The sequence below is a fragment of the Leptonychotes weddellii genome, chromosome 14 (assembly GCF_054177405.1).
Source record: "Leptonychotes weddellii isolate Sample4059 chromosome 14, ASM5417740v2, whole genome shotgun sequence".
Classification (NCBI taxonomy): domain Eukaryota; kingdom Metazoa; phylum Chordata; class Mammalia; order Carnivora; family Phocidae; genus Leptonychotes; species Leptonychotes weddellii.
Genome location: NC_138382.1, coordinates 8,334,632 through 8,351,482, shown reverse-complemented (window position 1 = coordinate 8,351,482; position 16,851 = coordinate 8,334,632).

The following is a 16,851-nucleotide window of genomic DNA, read 5'->3' as shown; positions in this document are numbered from 1 at the left end:
CCCAGAAAACTAAAAATGTTAAGAGAAATGAGAGAAGCTTTAAATAATGGGGAGATATGTCATATTCATGTATTGGAAGTCTCAGTAATGTAAACATAGAATCCTTATCAATATTCTAGGTTTGTGTGTGTGTGTAGAAGTTGACAAGTTTATTTTTAAAGCTTTTTTTAAAGTTTATTTTTTTAATAATCTCTATACCCAATGTGGGGCTCAAACTCATGACCCCAAGATCAAGGGTTGCATGCTCTTCATAGTGAGCCAGCCAGGAGCTCCTTGACAAGCTAATTTAAAAAAATACAGGCTGAGGCCCACGAATAGTGAAGACATTCCTCAAGAACACAGTTGGGAGGATTAACTCTATCAGATATCAAAGTTATTATATAACTGCAGTATTAAGGCAGGATGGTATTGGTGCAAGGATAGACACAGACCACTGGGACAGACTAGAACATCCAGGTAATACTCTTATATGTGGTCATGGGATTTACAATGAAGGTAGCACTGAAGAGCAGTGGGGATCAGATGACCTTTTCAATTATTAGTGCTGTTCTTTTTTTTTTTCCATGTAAAAAAATGCTTGACGCTTGCCACACTCCATGTACAAATATTACTTTTAGGTGGATTAAAGTCCTAAGTCTGAAGCAAAAAAGCTACTAGAGGTTAACTGAAGAGGTATTCATGACCTTGGAGTATTATATTTACTTACTGATAGGTAAACTGAAAAGAGCAATGGGTTTGGATTCTCCATTCTTTTTTTATTCCCCCTCTTTACCGTGTTCCATTGAATAGACGGAATTTTTGTTTTTGTCTTTGTTGAAAAGTTAAATATTCCATTTTTGGTCTTTATGGTGGTTGCCTTCATAATCTTGATTTTTATTTACCTCCATTGACTCCTTAAATGCATCAATATTTACATACAACCCTTAACAAGAGCAATACATTCACCTTCACTCCCATACTTTGTCTTCCCCAATGGCTCCATCATCTTCATATTGTCTAGAATTTTATTTCTAGTTCATTACAAGTATACCGACTCTTTTTTAGTCTTTTACAGTTGTTTGGACAATGAGATACATTTTTAGGAAATGCGATACCCCATTACTTTCTGTATCCTTTGAACTTCTGAATGTGTTTCCTTATCGTGTGGGTTTTTGTGTAACAAACCTTTTGAAACTTATGTGCCCAAAAATATTTTATCATGTTCTCACATTAGAATGACAGTTTGTCTATAAAAGTCTGATTTTAAATATATCTTTCTTTAATTTTTTAAAAATATCAGTCCATTGATTTCTTGTATCTAGCATTAGGGTTGAGATGTGTAATTACAATATGACTCTAGGGGCGCCTGGGTGGCTCAGTCGTTAAGTGTCTGCCTTCGGCTCAGGTCATGATCTCAGGGTCCTGGGATCAAGCCCCACATCGGGCTCCCTGCTCAGTGGGAAGCCTGCTTCTCCCTCTCCCTTACTTGTATTCCCTCTCTCGCTGTGTCAAATAAATAAATATGATCTTTAAAAAAAAAAACCCAACAATATGACTCTAATTCTTTTAGAGATAATCTGCTTCTTTCTGTAAGCTTTTAGAAGTTTTGCTTTGTCTTTGATAATCTAAAATTTCACCTCTAGACAGAGGAGTACTTTTGCTTGTATCTTCTGTATGGCATTCTCTAGAGGACTTTTAAAATTCAGGTCTTTTAGCTTTATTTATAGGAGATGTATCTTTATTATTTCTTCAAATATTTTCTGTTTATTTTTTGTCTTTCTTCCTAAAAGTCCCATTATTCAGATAAAAGCAGTATTTTTTTTGTCCTGTATATCTAAAATGCTCTTTTCTGACCATATATTTAAGGAAAATTTAGTATAAGTAATGTAAAGTATTATTAGTTTCAGGTGTACAGTATAGTGCTTCAGCAATTCCATACATTACTCAGTGCTCATCTTGATAAGTGTGCACTTTAATCCCCGTCATGTATTTCACCCAACTCCCCACCATCACCCCTTTGGTAACCATCTCTTTGTTCTCTATAGTTAAGAGTCTGTTTCTTGGTTTGTCTAGCTTTTTTTTCCTTTGCTCATTTGTTTTCTTTCTTAAATTCCACTTATGAGTGAACTCATATGGTATTTGTCTTTCTCTGACTCATTTCCCTTAACATAATACCCTCTAGGTCCATCCGTTTTGTCACAAATGGCAAGATCTAATTCTTTTATTATGGCTGAGTAATATTCCATTGTCTGTATAAACCATATCTTCTTTATGCATTCATCAGTGGATGGATACTTGGGTTGCTTCCATAATTAGGCTATTGTAAATAATGCTGCAATAAACATAGGGATGCATATATCTTTTCAAATTAGTGTTTTTGTTTTCTTTGGGTAAATACCCAGTAGTGGAATTACTGGATCATATGGTAATTCTATTTTTTGAATCCTCTGTTCTAAAATGGTCTTTTATATTCTTATTCTCTTTATTTTTTCTCCTGCCTCTCCTGGGGGAGTTGCTCAATTTGTATGTTACAAATTTATTCATCAGTACCTGTGAGCTCTTATTTCCCTGGAGGTATAAGGTACCCTGTCTGCTAATGTGTCAGATAATATGTGTTGGGAGAGTTATGGCAGAAAAAGGGGATGAATCCCAGGGCACTGAGACTCTCAGCCAAAAAGAACCACGGCCTAACACTCTTGTTGGCTGTTGTCTTACAGGTAACTCCTTGTGCCAGGGTTTCACTTTTGAATTCTTGGGGGAGTTGCAGCTCTTGGAGGAAGCCACCTCCCCAGGATGTAATTCATAGCCTTAGGAGATTGAAAAGGCTGTGTTTTTCTTCTTTCCACTTCACCATACTTACCAACGGGCATTTCTTCAAAAATACTCCAATATAACACAAATAACTACATCGTAGTCAAACAGAAAAAGCTGCAAACTCCAGACCTTCAAAATCAAACAAAATTTGAACACACAGATTCCTGGCATCTTTCAAATTCTTTTACCATTACCTGAATGAATATAAGTTTGCGTCTGGTGCAGAAATCTTTCAAGAACAATATATTCTTGAGTACATATTTTTCTGGTTATGTCTCCAAGATCTGGAGTAGTGCAGTTTGCGACATTGGGTATGTTTTTAAGTTCCTAGGGGATGCCTGGCTTTGTCAAATAGAGGGGTTTTGTTCTTTAGGAGAACATGGATCTATTCTAAAGTGGTTAGTCTAGTACTCCCTGTCCCCACTTCTTGTTTCTCCCCTATCTCCTTAAAAACAAAGCCGCACCCCCCCCAACACACCAAGGAAACAATGTCTGAACTTGAGAACTACTAGTGCTTAAATAAGCATTTTAGGACTTTTAAAAAGAAACTTTTCAGTTCCTGCAGTCTTTTTCCACCTTCCAATGTCATTCCAATACTAAATAAGCAGCCATCACATTTTTCTATAAACGTAGGGCTCAATTTACTAAGTAGACTTAAAAGCCATAAAAACTAACCAAACCAAACCATGGCAATAGAAGGAATGACAGTAAAACACAGAAGACCAAACACTCCAAGTTCTAAGAATGATAAGTAATGGCTGGTGTGAGACCACTTACAGAGGTCTCTCATTCAAGGACTGAACCAGCAAAGGTCCCTAAAATCAACAGACCAAGGTCATTGGTGCTGTTTTGAAGTATTGGATATGTGCATCTTTGCTACAACTTTCAAGGAAGAACTTTATAATTGGATGAGTTAATACTTCTCTCTTCATTGTATACTCTATCCTATACAGTCCTGGGTGCTTCCTCTGTGTGATGCCCTGTAATGATGATTTGACCTGCGGTTCTACTGGCCCAGCTAGAGAGCTCTCTAAAGATGACCAGCTCCTGAAAAGGCAGTGTGGCATAATGGAAAGGGTCAGATGTGTTGAGGTGGAGATGTTACTTGACTTCCTCTAGGAAATTTATCAGGCTCAAGGAAAATTGCTGACGTGTGACTGTGTGAAAGTCCTATAATCTCTCTGAGCAGGAGTTGGCAAACTTTTTTTTTTTTTTTTAGTAGTAGTAGTCCCAATAGTTTATTTTTGCTTTTGTTTCCCTTGGCTCAGGAAATATCTAGAAAGAAAGAAGTTGCTACAGCTGATGTCAAAGAAGTTACTGCCTATGTTCTCTTGAGGATTTTTTATGGTTTCAGGTCTCACATTTAGGTCTTTAATCCACTTTGAATTTATTTTTGTGTATGATGTAAGGAAGTGGTCCAGTTTTATTCTTTTGCATATAGCTGTCCAGTTTTCCAAAAATCATTTGTTGAAGAGACATTCTTTTTCCTGTTGGATATTCTTTCCTGCTTTGTTTAAGATTAATTGACCATATAATTGTGGGTTCATTTCTGGGTTTTTCATTCTGTTCTATTGATCTCTGTGTCTGTTTTTGTGCCAATACCATACTGTTTTGATTGATATAGCTTTGTAATATAACTTGAAGTCCAGAATTGTGATGCCTCCATCTTTCAAGATTGCTTTGGCTATTCAGAGTCTTCTGTGGTTCCATACAAATTTTAGGATTGTTTGTTCTACTCTGTGAAAAATGCTATTGGTATTTTCATAGGGATTGCATTAAATGTGTAGACTGCTTTGGGTAGTATAGACATTTTAACGATATTGATTTTTCCAATCCACGAACATGGGATGTCTTTCTATTTCTTTGTGTCATCATCAGTTTCTTTCATCAGTATTTTATAGTTTTCAGAGTAGAGGTTTTTCATCTCTTTGGTTAAGTTTAATTATAGGTATCTTATTGTTTTTGGTGCAATGGAAAATGGAATTGTTTCCTTCATTTCTCTATTTCTTCATTATTTGTTCATTTGTTGATTTTTGATGGGAGTTCTCTTTGCCTCCTGGATCTGGATGTCCATTTCCATCACCAAATTAGCAAAGTTTACAGATTTACTTCTTGATATAAATTCTCTGCCCCCTTTTCTCTCTCTTCTTCTTCTGGAACTCCTATAATAACGTTATTACATTTGACAGAGTCACTGATTTCCCTAAGTCTGTTTTCATTTTGCATAATTCTTCTCTCTTTTGTTCAGCTTCATTGCTTTCCATTACTTTATCTTCTAGGTCATTAATTCATTCCTCTGCTGCTTCCAGCCTCCTGTTCATTGCATGAAGCATGTTTCTAATATCATTTATTTACACTCTTCATCTATGATTGGTCATTTTTTAAAACTCTTACCTCTGTGGTAAGGGTCTCACCAATGTCTTCTTTTCTCAAGCCCAGTGAATATCCTTATGATCATTGCTTTAAATTCTGCATCAGGTATGTTACTTATATCTTTTCTGCTTAGATCTCTGGCCATGGGATAGATTTTTCTGTCTTGACATTTTGTCTAAGTCTCTGCCTTCTCTGTATTAGAAAAGCCAGTATGTCTCCTGGTTTCTGAAAGTAATGGTCTTATGAAGAACAGGTCATGCAGTGCCCAGGGCCTGGCGCTTCAGGGAGTGTCTCTGGTGTGTGCTGCTTGCACTCTGCTGTTGTGTTCTGGCTGCTCTGTCCTTCAGGCCAGTTGTCTGCAGTGGCTCTCCTTGTTTGCTGTGGGCAGTGTTTAGTCCCTGGCTTGAATGTGGTGAGTTTTAACTACACGTGCTCTTGTCTATTTGTGAAATGAGACCTGATGCCACCTCTACTGTAACTGAGGCTCTGAAGAACTCTCTGGTTGGGAGATGTGGTGTGAGCAGGGGTCTGTATTGGTCTTCTGGGGGAGGGGCCCACTGGGCTGACAGAATTAAGCGTGGTTGAGAAGAGCAGTTCTGGAGCGCATGGGGGTGGGGCTTGGTGTAAGCGAGTTAGGCAGTCAGTGTCAGCACTGTGCTGCTTTCTGAATTGGCTCTGTGTTTATGCTGAAGGTTGGAGGAGGGAAATGGTGCTGGTCAGCTCCTTTGTTCCTGGAGAAGTATGTCCATGAACACTGCCTCTCAGGGATGTGGTCTGCGAAGATTGAATAATGTCCCCCCTGTGTGCCCAGGCACTCTTCAGATGGCTGTTTCCACACTGTCTGCCTTCAGGGTTGTTTGCCTGCTTTCTCTCCAGGAGCAGCATAGTGCTCTCCGGGCACTATCCCAGCCAAGCCCTGCTGACCTTTGAAAGTACAGGCCTTGAGTCCTGCTGGTTACAAGAACTCAAGAATTTCAGCTCCTCTCCTTTTCCAGGCCAGTGGCTTTGGGGAGAGATTCTCCTTGGGTGTTCCCCCTTTCTCTCTCACCCTTCTCCATGACCACGGCTCCCTCCCCTCCACAGCAGCCATGATTCCTTTCTCCCCTAAACCATGTCTCTGCACTTTCTTTTTTCTTTGATGTGGCCTGTTCTCTCCCTTTATTGTGGAGCTTGTTCTGTCAGTCTTCAGGTCAATTTCTGGAGTATTTAGGATGAATTGATAGTTCCCTGGTTGTGTTTGTGGGATGAGATGAGCTTAGGGTCCTCCTAATCTACTGCCGTCTTCCTGCTCTACTGTTCCATTTTTATACTCTTAAATGCCTTTACTAGAGCAACACAAATTGCTCCAACCCCAAAATATAGGCACAGGGTCTCTAGACATTTGTTTAAGGGATGTGAAAACATTTCTTTTTCTCTTTTCATGACTTCAAAGCCTACAACTTTAAAGCATGATAGGGACAGAGGAATTTAATCTGTTTAATAGACTAATCAGAAGAAAGCTCATTGGTCTTGGGATCAAGTGTGAAAAATCTGAATGTGGCTTTGAATGATGAAGAAGTGATGGTGTATATTTGTGACATCTACAGAAACCGTAAATACATCCAGACTTGCATGAGTACCAATAAAGGGAATTCCATTTATTGGAAATGTTTACTATTAGTAATGTTAAATGAATGGCTCAGAGACTTCTCATTTTCTCTTGTTATCAAAAACAAGTAAACAAAAGTATGATATTTGAAATAACAGTTCCAATTAAGGTGGTTGAGCGAGGATGGGTGAGTATCTCTTTGGTCTTACAGGTTGCCTCTGTGCTGTTGCTCCCCCTTTACCATCCTGTGGTGTGACTGTCTTTGGCTTGGTGTGTGCTGTGAGTGCATTTGTGTGTTTATATTCTAAAGAATACATATTTATTCCATGGGGCTCTAGAAACCAATATTAACTTTCAAATGGAAAAAAATTTCAGCTGGTGACACTCTTTCCTGTTACCTTTTTCAGCCACAAACCTCTGATTTTCTTTGTCCTTTTTAAAGGAGTGACTGTTTTGCAGGCCCATCCTTATTGAGTCCTTGCTTCTTTGCAGCAACATTACAAAGCTGCAGTGTGAGAGGCTGGAGTTCTAAGGGGTTCAGTAATGAGTCCAGAGTGCAGGGAAGGAGCTGGAAGCTGCTATGAATAATGAGAAAACCAAGTGGGATGAGAATAACAGTGACAGCACATAGCTTTGTCTTGTGTAAATTAGGTTTGTCTAAGCAACAGAAGCTAGGATAAACTCAGAGTGAACTTCCATCTTCAGGCTCATGTTACCTTCAAAAGCAATTGAAAAGGAAAAAAAGTACCTAACACACTTTCTAATCAGGAATATTTTTTCCAGGTAACATACCCAATGAGAGCCGAATCCTAAACTGTTCCCTTTTGGTGGTACTGGCCAGCTTTGTTTCATGGGGATGCCCACTGGCATGCCTGCCTCCTCATTCCTGGGTGACTTGGCTAGAGAAAGTATCTACCATGTTTTGCTGTTTCTCCAGCAGGCCCTCTGTGTTCTCTGCTGTTCACATCTTTGTGTAAACATCACACTTGAAAGTTGACAGGCCTTGGGTTTCACTTCACACTCAAGATGCAGAGCTCTGTCAGATTTTAAGTGAAAGGGTATAGTTTGTTTAAGCTTGATTCAGGATAATTTGGGAGGAAAGGTGGTCTCCAGGTGCTTAGAATATCTTGTTTTCCTTAAGGTGAGCTCTGAGAAGCACTTTTCTTGGATGACATATATCCTGGCAAAACAACAACAAAAAATAGTTGTAGGGGTAGCAAGGGGCGGGGGGAGAAGTGTGGTGATCTTCAGAGTCTGACAGAATTGGGTCCTGATCCCAGCAATCCCAAACACCAGCTTTTTAATCACTGGAGAGCATTAATTGTCCCCAAGTCTTTATTTCCCCGTCTTTCTTTTGTATGTAGAAGAATTAGGCACATTGTTCTTCACCATGGGACTGTATTTCCCAGACCTTTCAAGTACGAAGTTCCCACCATTTAGAATGTGAGTGGAGGTGACATGTGAATTACTAATATCACCTCCTTAAAGGCAGTCACCAGGCCTTCACCCCTTACCTGTGAGTACAAATATTCTTAGGAGCTGGAACACTGATGTGGCAGTGAGGAACCAACTCCTACCACACCGACGGGGGCTGCCACGTAGAGAATGGTGGAGCAACATAGGAGGAACATGGGTCCCTATCATGTGGCGCAGAGCCGTTCATGGATCCCCGCCCATCTGCTCCGTTCATGTATTCCCGCCCACCTGCTGTCTCTGTCCTGTTAAATGGGAGAAAATGGATTTGTCTCATCTTTGAATCCCTCACTGTATTACTTGCTCTAGCTTATTTTCTAATTAATAAGTTGACTTTGAAAAAGTTACTTCTCTGCCCCTTAGTTGTCTCGTCTACAAAACAGGGAAATTACATTGCGTATCTTCTTTACAAGTTTATTGTGAGGATTACACACACACAAAAGACTGTAAGGGTTTCTTGTGTGTTCTGTGTTTGCCTAGTACTGTCATTGGTCATATATGCTCTTTTAAGTACTGAAAGGGCAGATGTTTAACACAAATAAAATGAAGGGCTATAATATATATTTATTTTTTTTGTGTTTTGCAGTTAGGTTAACCAGCCATCTTGGTTTGCATAGGACTGAGAGGATTTCTGAGGGGTAGGATTGGAGTTTTAAAACTGCTACAGTCTCAGATAAACTGGGTCAGCTTGGTCCCCTAACTGGAGACCCAGCATGTGTGACTTGCAGTGCTAAAACCAAGGAAGTCTCAGGAAAACTGGAAAGACGTGGTTACTCTATTCACAACACACCAACTGGAGAAGTTTGTTGAGATAGATAAATTGAAATCTGAAGTAACCTGTACCCAATCTCGGTGTCTGGATCTGGTGGGAATTTAATCCACTGATGCCAACCTTACAATTTATATAATTTTTTTTGAGACACTTACTGCAGATAAGAAATGCTTGTTACATACCTCCACCATGACTGATGAGCTTATTGCTATCCTGAAGAAGTAGATATTGTCATTAGTTTGTAGTAGAGAAATGTAGGCTGTAGTAAAAGGCAAGTGGTGACTTAGTCATTGGGTCCCTTTGGGTAACTTTATGACCAAATCTAATTAACTTCTGGGTGATCTCGAATCAGTGGTTTCGCACATTGGGAAGAAGATTGAAATGTTGATTTATTGTGCTGGGGCCCATTTGATTGACTTAGACAGGTTTGTTGAGGAGAGGAGAGAGCAGAATACAGCTCACTTATCTGTAAGTACAGAGCTCAGCGGTCCACTTTACAATCCCTATGCCAAAACTGAAATTGGATTTTGAATTTACCTATTAGTAAATGGACTTCGTGAGTTTTGACTTAGAACATAGACGGCAAAATCTTTAGTTTTTTTTCTTGTTATGACTTTCTTCAGGTTTTACTCATTTTTCCCTCATCCTCCTGAGTGTGAAGAGAATTACAGTTACATCCTGGGTCACATAGGACTCATTGTTCCCAGCAGTCACCTGAGTACAGAGGACATACCTCTTACATTCTGGAAGGGAGTTCCCTGGGGCAATGTGGTGGGCCAGAACTGTGTGTACTCTGGAATTGATATTCACCTTTGATTCTGAGACTTTTTTGTTGGTCTTTCTATTACAAAAGCTTGAAAGTGATATTTTCCAGGATTTACTGGTATTGTCTTTGGAAGTACCTGGAAGAAATCTTCATCTTAAGTGAAATTGTATGGGAACAACAGTCCCTTTGGCAGCAGTAATGAACGCTATATAATCACCATCAAGTGTCAAGCCAGTGTCCCTGTGAGGCTGTGGTGGTCACGACTGCTGATTCCACTGGGCTGGTCAGCTGTAGGGGTGTCTCCCGCCCCTCAGTTTTCCCAGGCTTCATGCTGGACCAAAAGGAAATTGTCCAAATAGAAGAAAAGCATAGTTTGCCGAGGACGTAAGAGTATTGTCGGTAGGTAGGCAGTCCAGTTTTGTCTGGGGAAGGAGTTCCTTAGCTTCACAAACCAAGTTGCGTTTGCATTGCTGAAAGCTAGCACTTCCTTACCAAGTAGCTATTTTGGCTCTCTTTGCCAGAAAAGCAACCTGGTCAGTGTTGCATACTCTACAGTGTTTCTCTCTGGTATCATAAGGCTATGACTTTAGCTTGTGCAATATTTATGTGTGCTGAAGTACAGGTCTAGAATCTTTTTTTTGGTCAACAATCAGACTACTATTCCCTAGAAAAAGAAAATGTACTTTCTCATAAACTTGCTGTCTACATCTTTTCTTTCTGCCGTCCTTCCTTTCCCTTTTTTTCCCTTCCTGTCTCTCTCTCTTTCTCTTTCTTTCTTTGGCTTAAACAACAGAATTTTTTTTTTTTCCCTCTGTTCTGGAGGCTGGAATTCCCAGATCAAGTTGCCAGCTGGGTTGGTTTCTTGTGAAGTCTGTCTTCCTAGCTTGCCATGCTCCACATGGCCTTTCCTCTGTGGGTGCCTGTGTGTGTGCACTCAATACCTTTTCCTCTTCTTATGAGGAGGACACTAGTCCTATTGATTTGGGGCCCCACCCTTATGACCTCATCTAACCTTAATTTGCTCCCTAAAGGCCCTATCTCCAGTATAGTCACAGTGGGGCTTGGGGCTTCGAGTTAGGAATTTATGGGGGGAGACCCAATTCTATCTGTAACAACTCTCTTTAAACTCTCTGAGGAATGTGGAGAACATCTCTTTAAAATTACTGTTAATACTAAATACTGCACTACTTTGTGGCACAGACTTTCTTCATTTCTTTTTTTATTTATTTTTTATTTTTTTAAAAGATTTTATTTATTTATTTGAGACAGCGAGAATGAGAGAGAGAGCATGAGATGGGGGAGGGTCAGAGGGAGAAGCAGGCTCCCTGATGAGCAGGGAGCCCGATGCGGTACTCGATCCAGGGACTCCAGGATCATGACCTGAGCCGAAGGCAGTCGCTTAACTGACTGAGCCACCCAGGCGCCCAAGACTTTTTTCATTTCAATCGGAAGAAAAAGCTCTTATTATAGTAATGGAATCTTAAACACATATATAATTTATAAGGACCCTATGTGACTAGAGACATTTTTTCTTATATTTTGGGGTTTAGCACATTTTTGTAAAGTTTACTGTTTCAGAAAATTTGAAATTCCTTTGTGAGATTAATCCCTCTCCTTTTGGCACTCTGATAATTTTATGAAATTATCAAGAAGGAGCTACAAAGCTTACAAGGTTGCCTCTATTGTCTTTGAGAACCTGAAAGAAAAATTGATATTATTTATTTCTTCACTGCAAATGTTTATTAACTAGATTTAAATAATTTATGACTAGATTTAAATGTTTAAATGTCTTATTGGCATTGTTTACTCTTAGGCTTCAGTTTTCTTATCTCATATAGAAAACAAAGATACAATAATATTGTGACGGTTTGCTGTGGGAATTAAATGGGTAATGCTTATACAACTCTTAGCATGGTTTCAGCGACATAGTAAGAACTCAAATGTCCTATATTCTATTAATGCCATCATTATCATTACACTAAAAACCTTGGGGACATAAAGAACTACCTTAAACGAATTTATAATCTACTTGATAAGACAGGGCTTAAGCTTGTGGATTTTTCTGTAATATATGATGATACCATATGGGCCAAATTTCTGGTTGTTTGTGAACTGTTGATATTGGACTGGAAAAGTCAGGCTGTAGCCTAGTAGGTATACAACAGAGCAGAAATTGAGAGAGTGGGGGCAGAGGTTGAGTACTCAGAAAACAAAAATAGATATTCATGACCGGAGTAAGCAATTGCAAGACACAAAATTAGGGAGCAGTTCATTGGAAAAAAATGAGGAAAAAATGAACAGCCAAGCTGGGGAGCAAGACATAATAGACACCAGAAAATTTAAATTGGGCAGATTTTCTCCTTTTTTTTTTTGCTGTCTTGCTCCTTTCATAGATCTAGAGATCCCCTCTTGGTTTTTGCCTCAGTCTCCCCCTGCCTGGCTACTGACAGTAAGCGCATTGGTGTAATTGGGAAAGGTATTTTATGGAGGAAATGGGGACTCGAACTTGATGTTGATAGATGGGAAGAATTGAAGCAGGATGAAGAGGAAATGTAATTGTGTGTCCTGGGGGAGGGAAGGTGATGACTAAACGGAGGCCGAGGCCATGAGACCATGTGCCTGTGGGCCCAGTGATGAGGTCATGTGAGTGTATCAGGGTTCCTATAAGGAAGTTGTGGTGTGGGTGGGCTACAATCCTGGTGTGGTCAGCTTAAGCCATCAAGTCTGGATTTTATCATTTAGGCAGAGGAGAGTGTTGATAAGGGTAAAAACCAACTTTTTCTTAAGTTCATGTATTTCATTGACACATAAACAATGACTTATTCCCTGGGTTCCTGAAGCAGTAAATCAGACATTGGCCACAGTGATGTCTGTCAAAGTGGCTGACCATAAACCTCGAGCACCCCATTGATCTGAAGCGTATGTGTGTATGACAAAGGCAAACTGATTTTGCCATTGTCCTCTATTTTATAGTATTAGTATTTTGGGACCCCAGCTTACCCTTTTTCTCATACATTTAATTTCTTTGGGAGTAGAATAAGAGTTCTTTTCTTTTTTTTTTTTTTAAAGATTTTATCTATTTTTTGACAGAGAGAGAGACAGCGATAGAGGGAACACAAGCAGGGGGAGTGGGAGAGGGAGAAGCAGGCCTCCCGCCGAGCAAGGAGCCCGACGCGGGGCTCGATCCCAGGACCCTGGGATCATGACCCGAGCCGAAGGCAGACGCCCAACGACTGAGCCACCCAGGCGCCCCTAAGAGTTCTTTTCTTAGCATCACTGTGAAATCTCAACACAAGATGAAGGATGGACTCCTTTTAAATACGTCCATCTTCAAGTTGCTTGCCAGCAAGCTTTCAAATATGCAATACTGTATTATTACTACTGTCATCTACTCTACGTTACATTCCCATGGCTTATTTATTTTATAACTGGAAAACTGGAAATTCATATCTTTTGACCCACTGGATCCATTTTGCCCAATCCCTACCCTGCCTTAGGCAATCATCAAGATGTATCAATGAGATTTTTAAAAACGTATTTAAAAAATTTCTTTTAGAGTCCATATACAAGTAAGATCATAAGATATTTGTCTTTCTGTGTCTGACTTATTTCACTTAGCATAATGCCTTCAAGGTCCGTCCATGTTGTTCCAGATGGCAAGATTTCATTATTTTTTATGGCTGAGTAATATTTCATTGTATATATACGCCACACTTTTCTTTATCCATTCATTCATAGATGGACACTTAGGTTGTTTAAATATCTTGACTATTATAAATAATGCTGCAGTGAAAATGGGGGTGCATATATTTTTTGAGTTAGTGTTTTCATTTTCTTCAGATAAATCCCAGAAGTGGAGTTGCTGGATCATATGATGGTACTATTTTTACTTTGTTGAAGAACTTCCATACAGGTTTCTTTAGTGGCTGTACTAATTTACATTCCCAACAACAGTGCAGGAGGGTTCCCTTTATATGCTTGCTAATGCTTATTATTTCTTGTCTTTTTGGTAATAGCCATTTTAACAGGTGTGAGGTAGTATCTCACTGTGGTTTTGATTTGCATTCCCCAGGTGATTAGGGATGTTGAGTATTTTTTCATGTACCTGTTAGTCATCTGTATGCCTTTTTTTGGAAAGATGTCTATTCAGATCCTCTGCCCATTTTTTAATCAGATTTTTTTTTTTTTTTTTTGCTCTTGAGTTCTGTAAGTGCTTTTATATATTTGGGACATTGACTCTTTATCAGATAAATTATTTTCAAATATTTTATCCCATTCAGTAGGTTGCCTGTTCATTTTGTTGATGGTTTCCTTTGCTGTGTACAAGCTTTTCAATTTGATGTAGTCCCACTTGATTATTTTCACTTCTTGTGTCAGATCCAAAAAATCATCACCAAAGTTGATGTCAAGGAGCTTATTGCCTATGTTTTCTTGTAGTAGTTTTATGATTTCAGGTCTTAAATTCAAGTCTTTAATCCATTTTCAGTTACTTTTTATGTATGGTGTCAGAATCCAGTTTTATTCGTTTACAGGTGGTTGTCTAGTTTTCCCAACACAATTTACTGAATAGATGGTCTTCTCCACATTGTAAATTTTTGCCTCCTTTGTCAGAAATTGACCATATATGTGTGGGTTTACTTTTGGGCTTTCTATATTGTTCTATTGATCAACATGTCTATTCATTTTTTTTTTTTTAAAGATTTGAGAGAGAGAAAGAGTGAGTGCACACACACAGGGAGGGGAGGGGCAGAGGTGGAGGGAGGGGGAGAGAGAGAGAATCTCAGGCAGCTACCTACTGAGTGCAGAGCCCGACACAGGGCTTGATCCCATGACCCCAAGATCATGACCTGAGCTGAAATCAAGAGTCAGACATTTAACTGACTGAGCCACCCAGGCACCTCTTGATGTGTCTGTTCTTATGCCAATACCATACTCTTTTGACTACTGTAGTTTTGTAATATAGTTTGAAATCAGGGAGTGTGATGCCTCTTGCTTTGTTCTTTCTCAACATTGCTTTGGCTTTTAGGGGTGTTCTGTGGTTCTAAAAAAATTTGGGTTTGTTCTATTTCTGTGAAAAACACCATTGAAATTTCAGTAGGGATGGCATTGAATCTATAGATGGCTTTGGTACTATAGACACTTTAACAATATTCTTCCAATCCATGAGCATGGAACATTTTTTTTTTTTTAAAGATTTTATTTATTTGACAGAGAGACACAGCAAGAGAGGGAACACAAGCAGGGGGAGTGGGAGAGGGAGAAGCAGGCTTCCCACGGAGCAGGGAGCCCAATGTGGGGCTCGATCCCAGGACCCTGGGATCATGACCTGGGCCGAAGGCAGACACCTAAGGACTGAGCCACCCAGGCGCCCCGAGCATGGAACATCTTAACATTTGTTTGTATAGTCTTTAATAGTTTTCAGTAACACATGTATTTTCTTCATAATGTATATCAAAACCTTCTTGTGCTTATTAGGAACACTAAACAGCACTTCAGCACTGTGCTTGGGGGGGAGTTTTGAACAGTAAAATCACCAACAAAAAGCATAAAGTGAAAAACATGGTACAAAATAGACCGTGAAAAGGACTCTTAGCTACAGTGTAAGAGCTGAAACAAGAAGGCTGAGTATGACCTCAGCTGAGAATGGGTGCTTTGATTCAAATTTTTTGCTGGTCTGCACATGTCTGTGAATGAATGTGAGGCATCATGAGTATTGATTTTGAAGTTACAAAAAATTTTTATTGAGTTGAGGGAATTTGCAAATAAAGAATCCACAATAATGAAGATCAATTGTGTAGCATTTACTGGGTGCTTGATTGTGAGCCAAGTACTGCATTAAGAAATTGATTTTAAATAAACCCCATAATAAACTCATTTTACAGATGAAGAAGCTTTAGAATAATTAATCTTGCACAAAGACACACTGCTGATAGGTGGTAGACCTTTGATTATGAATCCATACCTTTGACTCTAGAGTCTTCTTATAAGCAGTATGTTGTATGGAACATACATTGTATAGAACAAACTAGGGTGGAGAGGTTAAGTTGTTCAACCTTTCCCAATTAGAAAATGGTAGAGCAAGGACTTAAATTTCTGCTGTAACTTAAAAACGTGTTCCTGACAGATCATCTCACAGGATAGAGTGATGAATAGAAAGAAAGGAAAGGTAACCATCAGGACAGAGGGCTTATGCCAGTTGGAGTTTTGTCTATAGAAGAATGAGATGTAAACTATTGGTTTTGAAATTTGTCTTCTTGGCTTTGCTTTAGACAGGACTCTAACACACCAATAAAGGTAAACTCCTATTGATTTTTTAAATTCAAAATATGTTTAATTTGAGCTGATATCAGAAGATGAAGCAGGAAAGAGTTGGAGATCACCTTTTAAAAGTTTTTTTGAAGGAGAAAGGGGTTTTGCTGCTTTTTTGACAGGTTTATTGTGTGTATTGCTTTTGACTTGTAAAGGTTTAGACATACTGGAAGGGTTAAATAAATCCAGTAATCTAGAAAATTCTCTGGATTTGCCTCTTTAATTTCTGAATAATGTAAGGGAAACAATCACTCCCTGTGGACAAGGGGAAATAGACACATTTCTTGTCGAAGACTAAATTTTTGTAGACCTTTTGGAGGGTGATTTTGCTATAAGCATCTGATATGCATACTAGGAAATGTAGCCCAATCTTTTAGTGATTTAGTTGTGCAATTAGTACATACATATCTCATTTACTAAGGTAAATCAGTCTGTATCTTCTTTTCAAACAAGACAAGGCTTTTAGAATACATGAACTCCATTTACCCTATCCCTGAATTATATACCATTGTTGTGTATTTTATTTTTATCAAAAAATATTATCATTTTTATTTATATGGTTATATTTAACATGGTTCATGTTTGTTTAATTTTACTCATGTATTTGTTGCATTCTTTGCTCTTTATTTTTCCTGTATCTCTAATCTGCCATCTGGAATCATTTTTCTTCTCCCTGAAGTATATCCTTTAGAATTTACTTAGGCTGGTGGCAAACTCCCTAAGTTTTTGTTTGTCTGAAAGTGTCTTTATTTCACTTTTATCCCTGATGGATATTTT